Genomic DNA, 17388 nt, shown 5'->3' on the forward strand with positions numbered 1-17388 from the left:
TTTAGCGTTAGCCGCGGTTGGTTTTGATATAAAGCTTTTGACCCGCCATGTATCGCGATATAGGCTCTGAGCGTGTTAAAAACAATGTATCGTCTCTGTTGGGTATAAAAACTCATTCTGTATGCCAAACGGTCGCCTATATGCAGGATTCAAATTCAAAAGTAGCAGATCTACAAGCTCAAAACGTGTCGCTTCGCACGGCGTTTTCAGCTTGTAGATTTGCTATACTTTTGATGCCTTTTTATGTGACGATGTAGTATGATAGTAAGCCGTTAACCCATTTTGAGCGGGGAACCCCTTTTTGGTGGTATACATTATGTTATAATTTAGCTATTGAAAAATATCAGATCTACAAGCTCATAGCGCGCCACTCGGTGGCGCGCTATGAGCTTGAGAAATGAGAAATGAGCTTGAGAAAAAAATCTGTAAAATGTGCCTCAAATATTTCAGAAAATTGTCATGATTTAGAAAACTTTTTTTTTCTTTTCGTGAGGCCTGAATTAGGCTCATCATCACAGCCCCTCCCCCCTCCCTATATGTCTCATCTCATGTGGGACTGATGAAGTTGGTGCCGGTCGAGCCTCAGATCCATATTGACTCGTCCTTCAAACATGGTGTTCTCATGTGAGTTATTTGAAAATGTCTCCTTTTCTTTTGATGGAGGACAGAACTGCTGCCCACTGCAGTACACCGATCCCTGTATCCACAGCTCTCTGAGAAGCTATAGATAGGCCTTATAGCCGGACCCCCGGCCCCCCTCACAACCCCCCAGGCCTCCTTCTTCTTCTTCTTTCTCCTGTTCTTTTTTACACATCTCCCAGATCCTGGAGTAAAAAAAAAAACGCGGGGGCCAGAAAAATCCATTAAATCCATGAATGGATTCTCATCAAAGACCTGTGCGTTTAAAAGAGAGAGAGAGAGAGTTGAAGGGGTGTCATGGGGCGGGTGAGACGGACAGACAGACAGACACACAGACACACACACGCGTGTACACACAGACACACACACACGCGTGTAAGCACACAGACACGCACACGGCTATTGGAATGAAATAATGAGAAACAGAATATCAGAGCAGATAAGATCAGCCGCTCGGATTGTTCCATGGCCGTCGGAGTCGCACGAGAAACAAAGGAGTGGAGAGAAGAGAGAGAGAGAGAGAGAGAGAGAGAAGAGAGGAGAGAGAGAGAACGGGATGAAGGGAGGGGGAGAGAGAGAGAGAGAGAGCGAGAGGAGATAATTTTAGTCTGTCTACCATTGAGGTTTATCCGTGCGTGTGCGTGCGAACGTGGGTTGCATGCCCCACCCCACAATATCCGTCCTCCACTGAGGCTCCTGTGAAGCCAAAGCTCTGAGCCCGATAAAGACGCCTGGTCTCCTCTGGGTTATAGTTCCACAGACACAGGCAGTGTGTGGTTCTTATCTGACCCTGTTGTACTGTTGCTCTGTCTCACCTGCACCTCCGGTGTCTCTGCCTCCCTCCCTCCCTCCCTCCCTCCCTGCATGCCTTCGACTGGGTTCAGAGGCACCGCCAGAGGTAGAACTCTGGGCCTTTCTAGACAGAGCTATATATAGCTGGCATCACCACCATTCAGGGCCGGACTGCTTTGAGGAAGTGTGAGAACAAACAGTGTGTGTTTGTTAGCTCACGCATGCACGCACGCTCGCTCACTCGCGCACACACACACACACACACACACACACACACACACACACACACACACACACACACACACACACACACACACATCACAACATTAATGTTTTCTTATTTCTTTTACACTATAGCTTTTGTTGTGTGCCAACAATAGCCACGGGTAAACAAAACCCCCCCAGCACCCTGTGGGCCATATTTTATTTTTTCATGTCTGTGCAATATGACTCACTGCTATTATCATTAATACCTTTATTCATTTTTACAACCCGCCCTATATACGTTGACCTTTGGCCTTTGTCCTCCAGGGGTCTGTCTGTACTTGGTCCCCTCCTTTTTTTTACCAATAGAGGGTATATGCGCGTGACATCATCATCATCATATCCGGAAGTTTACTGAGTGGAGAGCCTTGACAGCCCATACATCCACACAGAGTCCTATCTGATTGCATTAATTAAACGACGTTAAACAACATTAAACTCACTTTGCCAAGTCACTTTGACACTCGATTTCCCATTCACTTAAAGGGACACTTCACCCTTTTTGCAAAAATATATATGTTAATGACGTTTAGAAGCTTAATAGATCACTTTCCTGGGGGTATTTATGTGTGTAATATGTGGTTTTAGATATTTTAGATTGTAGCAGTGAGCCTGTTGTCTCTGATGTCATGGACACTGGTCTCACTACCTTCCTGGACTACAATTCCCATGATTCTTTGGTGCACTGCTCCTCCTTGTGGATAGGGGGGAGAGCTGTCTTACTGAGACAACATGTAGTCCTTTAATGCTTGCGCATATACAGTATAATACCCTCTATACACCAAATCTGTAAGGCCTGCGTTTCCCTATAGGTATACACCAATGTTCATGCTCATAATAGCATTGGGCAATAACCTTGTATTTAATGCATTACTGTATAGGCCATGGGTTTTCAACAGGTGGTCCGTGGACCACAGGGTGGTCCGTGAAGGTGTCTCATGTGGTCCCTGACCATGCATTTATAGTAATGTAGGAAAGTGAAGATTCGTATTTGAATTTATTGTATTGGGGTTAAGGTTAGAGAAAGTTGAGAAACCATGCAGTAAATGATCCGGTGACAAATGATTGAACAATGTTGTCAGTTATACTGGGAAGTCGGATGTCAAGAACTTCCACAGAAAAGTGAGTTATAGAATCTCAAGGGAAACCGTACCGGATTGCCTGGTTGAGTCACCATTCTAAGGAAATGTGCCCATAATCAATCGCAAGTGTCTGCTGCTTACTCATAGAATAAGTTACAATGAACAGCAACATGAGTTTAATATGGAAGGTTTATTTATTTCCCACCACACTACGACCATATCCCCCCTCCCATCACAACAACGATGGTCCCCAGGTTGATTCTCAGTCAGGGTGGTGGTCTCTGGTTCATAATCAGTTGAAAACCACTGCTGTAGGCTATAGCATTACAGTACTTTTCCCAGTAACGAGTATAGTGTAACTTGTTACAATTGCCAAACGTAACGCAGCATTACTATGTGTATAGGCAGCCCAGGAACCCAGGGCTGCCAGGGGGGTCCCCAGTAAAAGCAGTTAATACACCTTCGCAATCACTTTGGCTCCTCAAAATAGCACAAGCTCGTGTATAATCACTTTGTGCTGCGTTGTACAGTAGACATAGAACAACTGTGAACACAGTTTGCTAATATTTGCTTCTGGAGGTTCCTGGGCTGGCACAAAACATTGTCTGATAGGGGAACCGAATATACGTATATATATGTATATATGAATATATGTATAGAGGCCATATACAGTATATATAATTTCAGGGCTCATTGGCATGAAGAAAGTTTTAGAACCAACCACTGTAACTAGTTATTTTTTTTACCCATTTTTGGTCGGGAACCATATTTTTGGTGTTTTAAAACATTATGTTATAATTTAGCTATTGGGAAAATGTGGTGCAACATTTTTAATATATATTATTTCAGAGCGAACGTTTTTAACTCAAATTTTCAGATGGAGGTCGGTGGCCAATTACATAATATATTTGTGGGATCCTTGACATGAAATATTGAGCACCTCTGACAAACATTATAGGTATTTCAGACAAGACTTTTTTTTTTTATATTTCGACGTCGGGCCTAAATGGGTTAAAGTAATAAGTAGTTAGTTAGTTAGTTAGTTTCATTTATTGTCCACGTGTGGAAATTCGTCTTCGGTCTCAAACAGTAAAAAACAAACGGTTACAACAACAGCAACAACACTTAACACAATTATTTTCTCATGGCAAAAAAGTGCAGGACAACAGTGGCAGATACATTAACTATATGGTAACGTATTGCTCTTCCTGAGTCACTTGCCCAACACGGTTGGTTATAGTACACAATGTGTCCCTGACTCCCTTTGTGTGTGTCATGCTGAAAACACTGTCCTCGCACGTCACTTCCTGTTGACCGTGCCGCTGCCTTGTCCCCTCCCTCCCTCCCCTCCTTCAGTATATAGATCCGAGATAATAGAACACACAAACGATGGACCCATGATGGCTTCCAGGATCCAGCCATGAGGGAACCACATCCTGACTCACTTATATTTGCTCTCCGTCTGGTCTGGAGGGAGGCTCTCTTTGAAGCGCCGCTGGAGATTAGCTGTGCAAACCGTGCCTGTTGTTCTGCTTATGCAATAACGTGCACGTTGACCTGGGGCTCGGCCCGCAGGTTGAAGTTTGCACGGCGCGAGTTCTTGCGTATGCAAAGGGGGCGCCACGTCCACGCCTCACGGGATATATATAGGACGGGCTCCGTTGACCCCTCTTCACGCCCTCAGAGCGGTTTAACACATTGATGCGTGCGTGCGTGTGTGTGTGCGTGCGTGCGCATGCTTTCGCTTTTAGATCAAAGGAAAAGGTTATTTCGTCAGAGATTAACTTGTAGGTGTGCCAGAATCTCCCGGAGGCAAACATCAGCCGCGGTGTGTCAGAGCAGGATTTGTATTGTTTTTGCCTGCGTGGCAGACAGTATACAGCCAATCCACATGCTGCCATGTGCCTGCGTGGCAGACCGTATATACAGCCAATCCACATGCTGCCATGTGCCTGCGTGGCAGACAGTATACAGCCAATCCACATGCTGCCATGTGCCTGCGTGGCAGACAGTATACAGCCAATCCACACGCTGCCATGTGCCTGCGTGGCAGACAGTATACAGCCAATCCACATGCTGCCATGTGCCTGCGTGGCAGACAGTATACAGCCAATCCACATGCTGCCTGTGCAACGCTGATGCCGGCCCCTCCAACATCACCCGCATGGGACAACATCTGACATGTACAAGCACAACAGAGGTGTGTGTGTGTGTGTGGGGGGGGGGGGGGGGTGTTTATATCATTATTAGTATTCTGTCATGTTTTCCTCTTACTATTACTTACTACTACTGTCAATGACAATAACAAATATATATATATGCCTGAGAGCAATACTATATATCTTACTGTATATAAACAACATCAAGGATAGGGATAAAAAGGGAAGGAAATGGATAAATAAAAAGCGTGTGACTGCGCGCGTCTGTCGGAACCGATATATAGCGTCCGGGGAGCACCAAAATGTTATCATTTTAATGCGTATATATCCGGGCACCCAAGCAGGTTATTATATACGGTATACTCGGTACACAAGAATGTTGGGTTCGGTTACATACGTACCCACCCTACAGCGACCGGGTCTCCGTGACATTTGACTTCTGAGCATTAATTCTGAGTCTAAATAATTCCAATGATGTAATTGTGACGGGCCTATATAGTCAGTGCTGGGGCCCACATGCAGTGCACGGTCCTCTGACTGCACAGTCCTCCTTGTATATCCACACATTCAACGCTGCAGGGCTCAGAGACCTCTCATTAGGGACTTTAACCCTCTAAGACCCAGGGTTGCTTTTTAGCAACAATTTTAATTTAATTAATTACAAAATTATTATTATTTTTTTCTGTTCTTATTTCAGTTTATCAGTGATGTTCATTGCAATGCCATTTCAATGCCATTGGTCATGATATTTGCATATAAACACCCCCCACAGAGGCTGAAATTCACACAAATAAAAAATGTCTGGACTTAACCTAAGACTTTTGACCTTTACCCTAATAAAAGTAGGTAAAATAATTGTAATATATGTTTTTTTGTGATCATTAGAATGTCTAGAACATGTTTTATTCATTATTGTGAAAGATATCCCCCAAATGTAAATTATTAATTCATTATATTATTATATAATTATTATAACATTTTCATCAAACTTTTTTTTTTTTTTTTTTTAACATATTTTTTTAGTCTTAGTCCTAGTAGTACAAAGTAGTAGTAAGGTTGAAATCTATTTTTTGCAAGTAGAAATTAATGCGGGTGTTAAGCAACGACTGTTTTCCGGGTTGGCTCCGCTAGACGGAAGTACGGCGGTTGTCACGCAATCGCCGTAGCTGTCAAAATCGTTAAGCAAACGGCCCGTCGGCGACGGGTTCCCATCCCTTTTTTTGGGGGGTTCCCATGATGGTGACGCGTCTATATATGCAGCGTGTGTCAAACATAAACACATTATTTAAAACACCCCGCCGCGCGTCAGCTATAACTTTGCCGATATTGCTTAATTCTCACATGCGCTAGGACATGATCAGCGGTGGAAAGAGGAAGGTGCTGGAGCAATCTGTGTTATTCTAAAAACCGCCGATGGTTAATAATATGACATTATGGTATTAGTGTTGTTTCTTCATTCAGAGCATGGCGACACATTACACAGCATAAGAGAGGCGATGGGAGCAATCGGTGTAAACGTATGACGGTTTATTTCAATAAACATGGTTATGTCATGGCTTTGTATGTAGACACTACAGTACGTGTAGGTTCTCCGGTAGTAGGAAGGGCTGCGACGGAGAGCAGGTTTTATGTATCGAGCACTGATACATTTCCGGTTGCCGTAGCCGACTGCCGTAGCCGTCGTTGCTTAAAGTCCCTATTCAATGCTGCAGGGCTCATATAGAGGCCTCTCTCACTCACTGCAGTCCTCCCTGTATCCAGTATAGGATCAGTGCTATAGAGCCCAGTGTCTGCTGTCCTCCCTGTATCCATCCCACATCTCCATGGTAACAGTGTGTATACGCTATACACAAACAATGCCGAGTAATTTAGCCTATAAGAGTTAAGACTCCAGAATGATATACCGGTGGGAATGGGAAAGAGGCAACTATAGAGGATATTAGCATTACCCCATGTGTCCCTCTCTTAACGCTCTGTATATACCACGGTTGTTGCATAACCTCCCAGTTATTTTAAAGTCTATACTCGTGAATCAATTCACTATCTGTTTCTTCGTCCAAGAATGGACATGACCCACAGTGAATTGATTCACTCTTATCCTTTATATAACCATGGTTATTGCATAACCTCCGCAAAACTGATTAACCCTTTTGTTTTGGGGAAACTATTAAAGCTGGCGGTGGGTTATCTCTCTCTCTCTCTCTCTCTCTCTCTCTCTCTCTCTCTCTCTCTCTCTCTCTCTCTCTCTCTCTCTCTCTCTCTCTCTCTCTCTCTCTCTCTCTCTCTCTCAAACCTCTTCTCCTTTCAGCCTAAGCAACACAATCAGCAGTCTGCATCAGGGGCTATTTCACCTGTTTGAATGTCTTTGTTGGAACACAGTCAGCCAGTGCATGCCATGCTATGACTAGAACTACAAACATTTCTGAGCTGCATGTGAAAGAGATATTTTTCCCTTCCTTTCTTTTTTTTTTTTTTTTTTGTTCATTTGGACCACTTTTTTTTTGGTCTTTCATTCTGAGAACTATATCAGGGAGACTTCTGGGAAACGGAGGGCCCGCCGTGAATATAACCAGAGCGGATGATGACGAGGCCATTTTGGAAAAAAAATGTTGTGTCTTTACAGTGACTTTCCGTGATCGCCGCTGTTGGGCAGAAACCATTAGTTTTCAGCAAAAGGAAAAAAACAAATGGAACCAAGTTAAAGGGACACTTCACCCTTTTTGCAAAAAAATATATGTTAATGACGTTTAGAAGCTTTAGATCACTTTCCTGGGGGTATTTATGTGTGTAATATGTGGTTTTAGATATTTTAGATTGTAGCAGTGAGCCTGTTGTCTCTGATGTCATGGACACTGGTCTCACTACCTTCCTGGACTACAATTCCCATAATTCTTTGGTGCACTGCTCCTCCTTGTGGATAGGGGGGAGAGCTGTCTTACTGAGACATGTAGTCCAGGAAGGAAGTGAGCCCAGTGTCCATGACATCAGAGACAGCAGGCTCACTGCTACAATCTAAAATATCTAAAACCACATATTACACACATAAAGACCCCCAGGAAAGTGTTCTAAAGCTTCTAAACGTCATTAACATATATTTTTTTGCAAAAAGGGTGAAGTGTCCCTTTAATACTTTTCCTTGGTTCAATATGTCATAAAAACCCACAGACAGACTTATAATAACCACGTTCACTTTCAAAACATTTCAGAAATAGCAGATCCACAAGCTCATACAACATGCCGCGTCGCGACACGTCGAGACGTTGTAGATCTGCTATCTTGGGCTATACTTTTCCATGACTCTGTTGTATGACAAAGCTTTTGGAAATACACAAAGTTTCTGCCCACCGACAGCGGGTGGAAAAGACCTCATACGTTATGTCCCAAATTGTTACTTTTCGGGACTCAAATTAAAAAAACGGTGGAAGTATATAGCAGATCTATACTGTACGAGCTCAAGACTCGTGTCACTTTGTGCCACGTTTTGAACGTGTGCATCAGCTACACTTTTGATGGCAAATGGTGCATTAATAGCACTTTCCTCCAAAGCGCTTTACACATAGACACACCCTGAAACAACATATTTTCAGAGTGCAGGGGTCGGCAGGCCAATTTCATCCCGTTCTGGACGGTCCTTGACATGAAATAGTGTGACCACCACTGATTTTTTTGTTCTTTCAGAAAACTGTTTGTATATAGAACCTGTTCTACAGGTCATAATAGGTACATTTATACGGAATAAAACACAACAAGTTAGAATATGGAGATAAGAGGGTTTTTTTTTTAGTTTTTAGTTGTCGTGCCGTCATAAATAAATGACTCGTCCTGTACACACAAACAACAACAACATCCATCCAGGGCTTTGATCCTGACCCAGAAGACAGAGAGCGTCGCGTTCCGTTCTCTCTCTCTCTCTCTCTCTCTCTCTCTCTCTCTCTCTCTCTCTCTCTCTCTCACTCTCTCTCTCTTTCTCCGCCAGGGGGGGGTGGTACGAGGTTGTTATCGTCGTGGTTGTTGTCACTGTTTTTTTGGGGTTTTTTTCAACGCGGCCGCACCGTCGCTACAAACAGCCTATTAGGACGCTCCGGTCCGCTCGCTATATAGCTGCCATTTGGAGATACACTAAATCACATTATTTAGCTGGTCATGGATTAGAGAGAGAGAGAGAGACACAGGCAGGGGGGGGGGGCGGGGGGGCGATCAAAGAGGGCCCGCGTTTACACAGACGGATGAGAGAGAGAAAATAGGGGCGAGTATAAGGGCTTCTTGGAACACATGCAGTAAAAATCTGAATCCGGGACCTATTTTAGCTAATTAAACATCATGTAATGTAATTAATAGTATGTTAATGGTAGATTACTGTAGTGCATCTGCATGGTAGAGTATGTGCTATAAAAGACGGACTGGACATCCATCTTTATTCTAATTCGGACCTTGTTGCAATTACCTCTCGTTGTCGGGAGAGGGAGACAGTGTGGACACACGACTTATGGATCGTGGCTTTAATTCAAGGTTTTCCCTGTGAAGTTCTATAGTATTCAGATTTGTGAATTGAATGCGTATATCTGTGTGTGTGCGAGCGTGCATGCGTGCCTATCCGCGTGCACGCGTGAGAGAGCATTTATTCTCTTGTTGTGTGTTCTCTGTTGTTTGATAGTTTGGAACCAACACACTAATGGGTGCATGTATCCGTGCAGTGTAGTACACACATGTGCGCGCGTGCGTGCGTGCATGCATGCTTCCACACGTGATGGGTTGAGTGCATGTGAGTATACAGGTCAGTCGTGTGTATGTATACACGTGTGCGTTGCATGCATGCACATACTGTGTGTGTGTGTGTGTGTGTGTGTGTGTGTGTGTGCGCGTCTAGGCCTATCTGGGTCCCTGTTATCCTCAGGAGAGAGAGAGAGAGGGAGAGAGGGCATGTGTGTGTGAGTCACCAGCAGATGAAAGAGTCACAGTCAAAGCTTCGTCGTCCCAAAAAAAACATCACACAGTTCCGTTTCTCACTTTTTGAAGTCGTCCGAGAGCAGAGAGAGAGAGAGAGAAGCCACACTCTTTCTCTACGGCAGTAATGGTGGCGTCATCTTGTGCATCACACTTTGACCTGAACACATGCAAGGTCTTTTCAGCCGTTCACACACCATCGCCCTGTGAATGAACACATGCACTCCCGCCGAGTGGTTTAAGAAACTGTCGGACGACCGAAAAACACTATAGCGGGCTTCCTGTGTTGCGTTACATTGAAATCGGTGACCTATATGAATTTGGTTTTTCGACGGAAGCAACAGCTGTAACACCTATTTGAACTGCAGTCTGGCGCAGAGCCCATGCAGGGCCCACCATGTCCACTTTAGACATCATGCCAATACATTTCTCCCCACACATTTGTGTGTGTGTGTGTGACTGTGTGTGTGTGTGTGTGTGTGTGTGTGCGCGTGCGCGCGCTTGCGGAGCCTCCGTCCTACTGAATATTTGAAGTTTTTGAGTTATTTGAAGCAACAGAATGCATGTTCAACCCTAATCAAATCAGATACATGTCAAAAATGAGATGGGGGAAAAGGGCCCACGTTCTTCTCTGTATAGGTCAAGTTCAGTCTTCTATTGATAGACTTAAGCTGGTCTTTGTGCGTCCGCCGCTTCCCAGCCGCGTCAGACCAGACACACCAGACCACGTCCCCCCCTCCTCCACAAAGACCCCACAGGTGGTCCCCCCGACCGCTCTTCTTCAAAAACATCAATCCGATAAAGTGCATCCCTGCCTGGCACCCTCCCAATTTTTTTTTAAAAATAACACAAAGAAAAACCCATTCTTTCACATGAGGGCAGGACCATGGGATCCCATATAGTTTACTGAGAAATGTGTTGCATTTATTTTGGGGGGGGGGGGGGGCTGTGGCCTACTTAACCCAGCGGATGATGAGGCTCGACTTCTTCTTTGCTTATTTTGCTACATTTCACTGGCACTCACTGGCCTCACGATCCCGCCTAGAGGGCAGAGGCAGGACTGTGTATAACGTGCATGTATAGCTGCACGGATGAAGAGAATCGCTTCTGACAGCCGGTGGCAAATTGTGAAATGGAAATAAAGCATTTTGCAACATTCCTTTTTTTTTGGGGGGTTTGTGATTTCGGGGAGAGGATGATATCGTTTACATCATGTTGTAGTCATTGTTTTGTAGTCATCGGGGCCTGGAAACCGTCAAACCTATAGAACTTCCTTTTCCCTTTATCAAACCAGGAAGAATGATATACCTTCCCAATGAAAGTGTGCGTGACTCGCTCTCTCTCGTAGCCTCTGCGATGAGAATAACAAAGGTATAAAGATGCTAAATGGTGTTGTTTTTTTTATATATATTTTTTATTTTAGAAATATATTATTCTTCCGGTTTGAGGGAAAGGAAGTTCTGGTTTGAGGGTGACTATACAAAACAATGACGTATAACGATATCACCCTGCTTTCCCCCAAACCGGATCACACGGAAATTTAGTAACACCGACCAGGCTTAATTCCGTCCGCTGTGGGGGAAAGCCTGTGGTGACGCGAGCTTAACTGTTAACAGGCCACACGTATATTCATCTTCAGGGCGGTACTGTACGTCTGACACGTGATTTATTGGGCTGTAAAAGGACGACAACAAAATGTAAAGAGGATCTTCTTCCTATAAACTCTGCACCTCCTCATCATCACTGCGTGGGTTCCATGTGTGTGGCGGCGGGGGCGGGTGACATCATCACGGGGGAGGGGAAGGGAGGGGGGGGAACGTCGTCAGGTGTGTGTTGTGTCGTGTGACGACGTCTCTCCGCCCAGAGTTCAGCCGTGTGTATATATAGCGATGATTGGTGGAGAAAACACGCCCATGTGGAAACGATATAATTTGGTCCAGAATGCAATGCATATATAGAGCACTGCACTGGAACAACACACGCACGCACACGCACACACACACACACACGCACACGCACGCACTTGTGACGGCATCATATAATGCCCTCCTAAAGCCTGAGATATACAATACAGTATACTTTTGCATCGGTGTTGTGGGCCGAAAAATAACAGATCTACAAGCTCACAGTGTGTCGCGCTGCAACAGGCCCGAGCGCTTGTCGATCTGCTATTGTTGTTGTTGCGTGACACTGGGCACGAAACTATAAACGTGTAAATCGGGGCTTATAACTCTCCAACCCCCAAACCCTAAACGGATGAACATCAACGGACACTTTTTCTCTTGTCCTTTTATCACATAACCTTTTGACTACTGCCTGCGCTGTTAACACAGTTGTTAATAAAGTATTCAATCAATAAATCAATCAAAACCTAACATATTAACTTTATTAGTCCCAAACGTAAACAGCACGGTGGAACAGTAAGACATTAAGGGCCCTATATTGAGCACCGCCTTACCCTTATCATCCCTAAGGCTTTTTGCATATTTTTTACTATTTTGAAAGACATTTATTAAAAAAAGGGATAAGGGCCCTAAGGGCTCCATCTTGCGCCACCCTTATCCCTTATCCCTAAACGTATTTGCCATTTTTTTTTTACTATTATGAAAAACATTTTAAAATAGTTCAACTATAGCCGATCTACATCGAGACATTGTGAGCTTGTAGATCGGCTATTTGAACTATTTGAAAAGTTTTTTTTTTAAATAGTAAGAAAATGGCAAATTAGTTTAGGGATAAGGGTTAAAGCAAGATATAGCCCTATATAAGTCTAAAGGGATATCACAAAAAAAAAGTTATGGGAACTTGTTTCCATTGTTCTCCTATACTGTGTGTGCTCAATTCATCAAATGTAATCTAAACACAAACACGCACGCACGCACACACACACACACACACACACACACACACACACACACACACACACACACACACACACACACACACACACACACACAGATAAACGCACAAGGAAGTGATTGTGTGCTGGCAGCAGTCGGTTCCAAAGAGCTGTTTACATAGGTTTCTTCCTCTTTGAACAACAATAGGCGGGTCCATGCCAAGGCGAGGGAGGACAACAAGCGCGCACACACACACACACATGCATGCACACACACACACACACACACACACACACACACACACACACACACACACCCACACACACCTTGAGCAAATCTCACACGCAAACAACCTGAACCCATACATCATGATGGGGATGACCTTTGACCTTTGCACTTCCTGTTCACCCGCAGTGTGCGTGCGTGTGTGTGTGTGTGCGAGTGTGTGTGTCCGTGCGCGCGAGCGCGCGCGCGTGTGTGTGTGTGTGTACGTGCAGGTGGCTATAGTTGTGAGAGGGCGGGAAACAGAAAACCTGGCACAGTGTTTTTTTGCCGCGCCCATCCGCGCGCACTGCCCTCTCTTTGTGTGATTGGCCGAGCTTGCGCACGTGCACCGTGCTCGTGCACCTGCACGTTTCTGTTGCACACACGCAATCTATACGCGTGTGCGCGTGCCACCATGTGCACGCGTATAGCTATTTGGCTCGGTTCCAAGTCCAGATTGTTAATTAAGTTCTAGTAAGCGGTGCAGCACTCTCACTTTCAGATCCGCTTACACACACACACACACACACACACACACGCACACACACACACGCACACGCGCGCACACACCCACCCACACACACAAAGAGCATGCGCGTGCACCAGCACACACCCACACACACATCAAAGGGATCCACACTCCAGTGCTAGGATTAAGAAGCGATTGAAGAGGCTGATACAGCCTCAAAGTGCCTGCAGCACCGAGATGCCTTTGGCAGGGCACAGGTAGTGTACTTGAAATTGCGCACGCACACACACACACACACACACACACACACACACACACACACACACACGGCCCGGCTTTTTTAATTTAACTCCAACGGGTTCCCTTTGTATTTTTCCGTCAGTTCTTGCCGGAGCTATTTATTCCCCTCTTACATGTTTCAATCCAAACGTTATAAGTCTATTTCCAGTGGGGTTTTTTTTTTTCATGTGTGTTCATAAGACAGAATGCATGGAGTTGTGTAATAGCTTCCTGCTATATATATAATATATATATATTCCCGCGAGGGAATGCTAGGTAAAAGAGAATCGGCATGCCGAGCAGAACGCTAGTGTTCATGTTTCTTTTTTTTTCTCCTTTTTTTTCTCCATGAAAACATCTGAGTCCTGCTTCTTGCGAGCGTCAGTATACGGCCATATGTTCCCCACAGATAAACAGCGCTTTCAGACGCTCCACTCTCACTCATGCAGACGTACGCACGCACACACGCATGCGCGCGCACACGTCACACACAGACGCGCAAACGTCCACGCATGCACTAACAAAGCCAGGACATATGCCTCGCACACATGCGGTTGCAGTCTGCGCGTGACAAAATGTACAAGAAATCGTAACCGCTCTGCAACCTGCCGTCCGTATTTTTGGGACACGTCACTGTAGTTGACATGTTTTTTTTTTGGTATTTTTTTGTTTTTTTAGCGGTGCACACAGTCTCCAATGAATACCCTTGTGTGTCCCTTTGTCCGTATGTCCCTATATATGGGTTTTTTGTAGCACGACCTATTGACCCCGCTGTCTACAGAGCACGACCTATTGACCCCTGCAGCTGCTGCTGAGTGGGGGTGGCATTCCAGGAAGGAGGGATCATTAAATCCCTCGTGCGCACACACGCGCGCACACACACACACATCGCCCACCTAGCATGGGCTTATAGCGTTGGTGGTATTTAGTGGTGTTTGAACATTGATATCCGTGTGATGCAGTCGGCTATAACGATACGTTATGTAATCATGCATGATGTGATGGATAAGTGTGTGACTGCAGATATAGAGCTGCACATTGTGTTAGATTCAGGGGGCCGTGTTACAGAAAGCCTTTTATGAGTGTAGAGAGAGAGAGAGAGAGAGAGAGAGAGAGGTGCTTTAGATATCCTGTCCACGTACTACGGGTTCCAATCCTTTCGACCGGCCTGACACCCATAGGTACCTCTAGGTATTTAAAAGTACCTGGGTACCTATGGAAGTCACACCTCTGATGGGTGTGGTTTAGTCTTAAGGGGTGTGTTCTTTTGAGCACTCTCATGCATGCAGTGTTTAATAGCCGCATCGTTGCTATACTGTGTGTGCTGTTGCTGATCTAAATGCTGCATTATTATAGCGCCTTCATCCATGAAGTCGTTTCCCATATAGATTGTGCATTGCGTTCACCCATTCACACACACACCGATGGAGGTGGAAACAAGGCACCGACCTGCACCAATCAGGAGCAGTTTGGTGTCTTGCTCAAGGACACTTTGACACTATATAGCCTCGGAAACAACCCGGACGTTTTTATTTCCACAGAGAGAGAAAAAGTCCACTTCAATTTGGCATAGAGTAGCGCGCAAATGTTGATCACTCTCTGCTGTTAAATTGACGCACACACGCACAGACTATTGTCAAACTATTTGACATTGAGGAGTGTATTTCTTCACCGTACACACACACACACACACACACACACACACACACACACACACACACACACACACACACTCCTCTCTCTCTCTCTCTGTCGCTCTAATGAATTAGTCTCATGTCCAGCAGCTGCGCACAGTTTCTCCCGGTGGATCCTGCCAGGGGAGCTGACTATATATATATATGCCATAGAAAGCATAGGTGAGTTCCAGGCTATACTTTGACACTAAACTAACTCTGGTGGGGAGCCCGGGATCAAACTAGCAACCTTGTATCTTTGTAACGGAGCGTGTTTTCAGTACATTACTGTATTGATACTTGTCTATTATAAAACACGTGGGTGCTTATTGTCGTGCCGACAGACCCCGGAGACCACTTTTGTTTTGTTGTATAGGGAGTTCTTTCGGACGCCGTCGGGGGGGCGGACGGCCCAAGCGGTGCTCATCAGGGTGTTGACGGCGCTTCGTTTGGTTGGTGTGAAAACACAGCTGTTAGTGAGTGGTGTGTCTCTCTGTCAGCAGGCTGTCAGGATTAGACGAACACGTTCACACAGTGTGTGCATGTGTGTGTGTGTGTGTGTGTGCACACACGTGTGCACGTGCGTGTGTGTGTGTGTGAGCTGCAGCGCTTGCAAAGTGCTTTATACACTCCACTGCATCTCAGACACAAATTAATGTTGTGCGTTTTGCTCCACTATTTAACCGTTTCATCACTGGTGGTGTTTCTTTCAGTGTGATATGTAATCTGTATCTGCACTGCCCACGCGCGTACACGCGCACGCATGCACGCACACACACACACACACACACACACAGATTGACGACACAACGACCGACGGCTGACAAATCCCCACTTCAGCACCGCCGGCCTGTTGACTTCACACCCAATTATCTCCAACATCCCCCTCTCTCCCCCTCTCTCTCTCTCTCTCTCTCTCTCTCTCTCTCTCTCTCTCTCTCTCTCTCTCTCTCTCTCTCTCTCTCTCTCTCTCTCTCGTGGGGTCCTCTCTGTGTTCAGCTGGCTCGCTGCCCGCGGGGCGAACGACAGGAGGGGAGGAGAAAACAAGAGAGGCGAGCGGAGCGGTCGCTGTGTGTCATTCCCCCCCCCCCCCCCCCCCCCCGACAACAATCACTCCCATTCTGTGGTGTAAAGTAGATACTGTACTTATTATTATTTATACTGTACTGGAGTATTTCCATGTTCCAATACCTTCACTTGTAGTTCTGCTGCGCTTAACTCTCAGAGGCAAACATGGTACAGTACCCACCAAATAAAAGTATGAACTGTTTAAAGTGTGTCTACGTGTTTCCCACCACCAGTGCTCCTGGGGTCCCCTCGTACTTATCGCTCTCTCTCTCTCTCTCTCTCTCTCTCTCTCTCTCTCTCTCTCTCTCTCTCTCTCTCTCTCTCTCTCTCTCTCTCTCTCTCTCTCTCTCTCTCTCTCTCTCTCACACGCACACACACACGCACAAACACGCGCGCCGCGCACACCCAACAGTTAATTGGCAGCAGTGGTTTCAAGCCCCGCCCCCTCGTCCTGTTAAGTGATGAGGAGCTGGCAGGGGATCAGAGAGGAGCGGTGTGCCCCTCTGTCCTGCTGGCACACACTGGCACCATGCCCAGAGGCCCACGCACGCACACACACACACACACACACACACACACACACACACACACACACACACGCCTGCCTACCAGGGGCAGAGGTCAGTGTGTGTGTGTGTGTGTGTGTGTGCGCGTGTCTGTCTGTCTGTCTGTATCTATCGGTCTCTCGGTTTCAATGCAATTCTAATGGGCTTTATTGGCACGAGAAAAACATCCAAACATTTACATTGCCATAGCAAAAGTGGAACAAAACAAATCAATGCATGTACAGTAGATACATGCAGTGGGCCGTGACTCTGCAGGGGTAGAGTGGCCTGGATGTGAACCGTGTAATGTAATCCCTATAGTTTTATCCCGGGGCTCCCCAGAGGTATAGTTAGTGTTGAAGTGTCCTTG

The sequence above is a fragment of the Protomyctophum bolini genome, assembly GCF_963924005.1.
Source record: "Protomyctophum bolini genome assembly, chromosome: 11".
NCBI lineage: Eukaryota > Metazoa > Chordata > Actinopteri > Myctophiformes > Myctophidae > Protomyctophum > Protomyctophum bolini.